Source organism: Mobula hypostoma, chromosome 7 (assembly GCF_963921235.1).
Source record: "Mobula hypostoma chromosome 7, sMobHyp1.1, whole genome shotgun sequence".
In the NCBI taxonomy this organism is placed as follows: Eukaryota; Metazoa; Chordata; class Chondrichthyes; order Myliobatiformes; family Myliobatidae; genus Mobula; species Mobula hypostoma.
The window spans coordinates 157,135,773-157,141,097 of record NC_086103.1 but is presented as its reverse complement, the minus strand read 5'-3'; the positions used below and the strand labels follow the sequence as shown (position 1 = coordinate 157,141,097).

Here is a 5,325-nt window from a genome sequence, read left to right as displayed (position 1 = left end):
AAGGCGCTGATTTCGGTCATCCTCAAAGTCAGATGCAGCTTTTCTGGTCAGGGCGCGCCACGCGGCCCTGTCGCCTGCGGACTCCTCAAGTTGTCGAGGCTGGAGGTCTGCCCATTTGATGTACGATTTCAGATTGTCTTTGAATCTTTTTTTGGGGCGGCCCTGATTGCGACTGCCATGCTCAAGCTCACGGTAGGACAGCTGCCTGGGGATTCTTGTTTCACCCATGCGGATTACGTGGCCAGTCCAGCATAGCTGGGCCTGGAGGATCCTTGCCTCAATGCTTGTGCTGTTGGCTCTGTCAAGGACTTCCTGGTTGGTGATTCGGTCCTGCCATCGAATCCTCATGATCGACCGCAGAGAGCACATGTTAAACTGCTCCAGCTGTTTCATGTGTCAGTTGTATTGGTGGTTCAGTGGTAGAATTCTCGCCTGCCATGCGGGAGACCTGGGTTCGATTCCCAGCCAATGCATCACAGGTTTTATGTTCTTAACTATTCAGGGAATGAAGGGGAGAAGGCAGGAGATTGGGGCTGAGGGGGAAATGGATCAACCAAAATGAAATAGGCCAAATGGCCAAATTCTGCTCCTGTTAGTGTGCTGTATCTCTAAACCACTGGTTCTCAGAGCAATTCCATCAATCCCATTTCTACATCTTTATCTGTAATCTATTCTCTCACATACCCATCAGCTCCACTTTCTTCGTGATTGTCCAGTCAGTTATCACTGGTATACTCCAAATCTGTCTGGTTCAGCCACTAAAATTAGATTAGATTAGATTAGATTATGAGGACACGCAGTCCTCTTTTATTGTCATTTAGTAATGCATGCATTAAGAAATGATACAATGTTCCTCCGGAATGATATCACAGAAACAAGACTGAAAAACTGACAAAAACCACATAATTATAACATATAGTTACAACAGTGCAAAGCAATACCCTAATTTGATAAAGAACAGACCATGGGTACCGTAAAAAAAAGTCTCAAAGTCTCTCGAAAGTCCCATCATCTCACACAGACGGAGAAGAAAGAAAAACTCTTCCTGCCATGAGCTTCCAGCACCGCAAACTTGCCGATGCAGCACCCTGGAAGCACCTGACTGCAGCCGACTCTTGAGTCCGTCCAAAAACTTTGAGCCCCCGACCAGCCCTCAGACACCGAGCATCGAGCACCATCTCTGCCGAACGCTTCGACCCCGGCCCCGGCAACAGGCAATAGGCAAAGCCGAGGATTTGGGGTCTTCCCCTCCGGAGATTCTCAATCGCACAGTAGCAGCGGCAGCGAAGCAGGCATTTCAGAAGTTTCTCCAGATGTTCCTCCGTGCTTCTCACGTCTGCCTCCATCAAATCAGGATTGGGCACGGCATCCTACTTACAAATACAATATCATTTCGGAGCAGCCGCACGTGCTGCATTACGCAGCCATCTTCTCCTCCCCTCCTCGTGCCAGAAATATCGTGCCAGAAAGGTTTGACTTAGTTTTGGACTTCCATTTTCAACCATTGAGCCATTTCCACCCCAAAGAGATCTTCATAGCCTCCCTCTCCCTCCCAAAAACTTTACTTTTCTATGCACAAAACTGTTACAAATCATGACAGTCCTTGTATTTTCATAACAACCATATATTAATGGTTTTATTTTTTTCTTTGTAATTTAGATCCAGGGGTCTAGAAAGAGATATTGCAAGATTTTAAAATTTTGACTTACTGCAAAATGGCCGATGAAAGATTGTTATATTGTTTTGGAAAGCAAGAATTTTACTGAGAAATCTTGGAGTTGAAGTTTGACTCAGATATGTGACAGCAAAGGTTTGTAGTTCCCTGTTTCTGAAATTCAGTGATTGATATCTAATGTTTAAAACTCCATATCACAAACTGTTCTAGTTTCAGAAGAAGGGGGTGACATTTATCTTTGGAGATTCATAGCTGCTAATTTGTGCAAATTGTGATTATTACAATACCTTGTTCATTCACCTGTATGTCATAATACAATATAAGCTTCATTTAATGACTGTTCGTTTGCAGATGGAAGGAAAATACTTGGCAGACGTTCACATTTAAATTCCCAGAAAGTTTAGGGTGCCTGTCAAAAGATCGACTCTTTGGAAGGAAACATGATAAAGCCATATGACCATAAGAAATAGGAGCAATATTAGGCCATTCGGCCCTTCAAGTCTGCTCTGCATTCAATCATGTCTGACTTATTTCTATCTCAATCCGATTCTCCAGCTTTCTCCCCATAACTTCAATGTGCGCACTAATCGAGAATCTATTAACCTTCACTTTAAATACACCCAATGACTTAGCCTCCACAGCTATCTGTGGCAATGAATTCCACAGGTTCCTCACCCTCTGGCTAAGGAAATTCCTCTTTAGCCAGGAGAAATGATAATGAACTTTTGTATACAGAAGTGGTTTAGCATATTTTACACAAATTTATCATCTTGCAATTTCCAGAAAAAAAATTACTATAATTAGTCTAGAAAAGCTACCACAGAAAAAAAGTGATTAAAAAAAAAATCAGTTTAGGTCACAAACAGCAGTAAATTATTTTGCTATGGGCAATGTAAAATTATTGTAAATTACTGAGGGCTGATTCCACAACTCCAATTAAATGTTCCAATCCAATTAAATTAGTAATCAAATGGGCTATCTCACTAATGCCCTCTGCCTACACAATGTCCATATTCTTTCATTTCTCACATTCATGTGCCTATCTAATTGTCTCTTAAAAGTCCCTAATGTATCTGCCTCTACCACCACCCTGGGAAATGTATTCCAGGCACCCACTACTCCCTGTGTAAAATAAACTTGTCCCTCACATCTCCTTTGAAATTACCCCCTCTCACCTTAAATGCAAGCCCTCTGTTATGAGATACGTTAACCCTGGGAAAAAAATATTGTCTGTCTTCTTTAGCTATGCCTCTCGTAATCTTACAAACCTCTATCAGATCTGCCCTCGGCCTCCGCTGCTCCAGAGAAATCAACCCGTGTTTATCCAACCTCTTGCCCTCTAATCCAGGCAGCATCCTCGTAAACCTCATCTGCTCCCTCTCCGAAGCCCCGCCATCTTTCCTATGTTGGGGTGCCCAGAGCTGTGGGCCTTCTTAACCACCCTATCAGCCTATCTTCTCCGTGGATTGTCACCTTGTCATGGTGGAGAAGCCTGTGTGGTCCTGTGATCCCGAGAGCAATGCTGTCTGGAGCTCTGCTCCTGGTAGGGTCACCCATGGTGGTAAGGTCGAGGGTGAGGTCCCTGACAAAGAACAATCCAGCCAAGACCTCAACGGTGGAACAGGCGGATGAAGTTACTTCGAACTCAACGGCTGTGAAGGCGGATGAAGGCTGCAACAAATCCATCCGCTCCAATCGTCATGGTTTCCATGCTATTGGAATCGGTTGGTTGATTTGTGAAGTATCGTGTGCTTCTTGGAGTGCAACATCAAGTACACGTTAAACAAATACATGCACTGGCATCTTCTTCAGAACAAAGACCATCATCCTCGACCTTGAGGGATAGCCACGGCGACAACAATCAACCTACGTAGCTATTTTCAGGGAACTATGATCTTGGACTCCAAGGACCCTCTGCTCATTAACACTGTTAAGGGTTTTGCCCCTAACAGTGTACTGTCTTTTAACATTTGACATACCAAAGTGCAATACTTCACATCTGTTTGAGTTAAACTCCATCTGCCATTTCTCTGTTCATATCTACAACTGATCTATATCCCACTGTATTCTTTGTCAGTCTTCTACGCTATCCACAACACCACCAACCTTTGTACCATCTGCAAACTTACTAACCCACCCATCTGCAGTTTCATCAAGTTCATTTATATGCATCACAAATAGCAGAGGTCCCAATAGAGTTCCCTGTGGAACACTACTAACCACAGATCTCCAGCTAGAATAAGTCCCTTAATCTTCTATGGGCAAGCCAGTTCTGAATCCAGACAGGCAATTCACCATGGACCCCATGCATCTTAATCTTCTGGTTGAGCCTCTCATGAGGGACCTTGTCAAATGTCTTACTAATCCATGTGAATAACAGCCACCGCTCTACCTTCATCAATCACCTCATCACCTTGTCAAAAAACTCAGTCAAGTTAGCAAGACATGACTTGCCCAGTACAAAGCCATGCTGGCTCTCGCTAATTATGCCATGGTTTTCCAAATTTACATAGATCCTATCCCTAAGGATTCTCTCCAGTAACTTACCTACCACTGATGTGAGACTCACTGGTCTATAATTTTCAGGACCTCGCCTGTGGCTAAAGAGGACTCGAAGATATTGGTCAAGGCTGCAGCTAATCTCCTCACTTGCCTCTCTCAATAACCTGAGTTATATCCCATCAGGCCTTGGGGATTTATTCAGCTTAATGCTCTTTAAGAGACCCAAACACAACTTCCTCCTTCTACCTCAAAATGCCATGGCATATTAATACTCACAACGTTGATCTCCTTATGCTCCATGTCCTTCTCCTTGGAAATTACTGATGTAAGGTACTCATTAAGGAACTCACCTACATCCTTTGCATACAAGCAAATGTTCTCCCCTTTATCCTTGAGTGGTCCTGTGATCTTGTTCTTGATGTATGCCTAGAATATCTGGAGAATTCTCTTTAACCCTCCTTGCCACTGTTTTTTCCCTGGCCCCTCCTGGCTTTCCTGATTCCCTTCTTGAGTTCTTTTCTGGCTTCTTTATAATCCTTAAGGGCAGTGTTTGAGTCTAGCTTCCTAAGCTTCACATATTTTTTCCTTTTTCTTCTTGACTAAATTCATCACCTTCCTCGACATCCAAGGTTCTCTTACCTTGCCATCCCTATCCTTCCTTCTGACTGGAACATCCCTGTCCTGTACTCTGTGCATTTGGCTATTAAACACCCTCCACATGTCGGATGTGGACTTGCCCAAAAAACAGCTGTTCCCGATTAACTCTCCCTAGTTCCTGCTTAATGCTCTTGCAATTTGCATGGCTCCAATTTAATACTCACCCGCAAGGTTCATACTTATCCTTATCTATAGTTATCTTAAAACTTAAGGAGTTGTGGTTACTGTTCCCTAACTGCTCACCCACTGAAGGGTTGGTCACTTGGCCAGACTCATTACCCAACACCAATTTTATTTTTTATTGCAGCTTCCACTCAGTGGCCACTTTATTAGGTACAGAAGGTAACTACTGAAGTCGTCACTGCGTGTATTTCTGTATGTCTGTGGTCTTCCGCAGCTGTAACCCATCCATTTCAAGGTTTGATGGGTTGTGCATTCAGAAATACTCTTCTGCACGCCACTGTTGTAACGCATGGTTATTTGAGTTTCCT

The 5,325-nt window shown here is 43.6% G+C and overlaps 1 non-coding gene across 1 annotated transcript; it reads left to right on the top strand.

The window, feature by feature from the left end:
• The first annotated feature begins 402 nt into the window (after positions 1 to 402).
• Positions 403 to 473, top strand: trnag-gcc (transfer RNA glycine (anticodon GCC)). Its single transcript has one exon. It is a non-coding gene; the product is annotated as a tRNA-Gly (tRNA).
• The last annotated feature ends 4,852 nt before the right edge of the window (positions 474 to 5,325 follow it).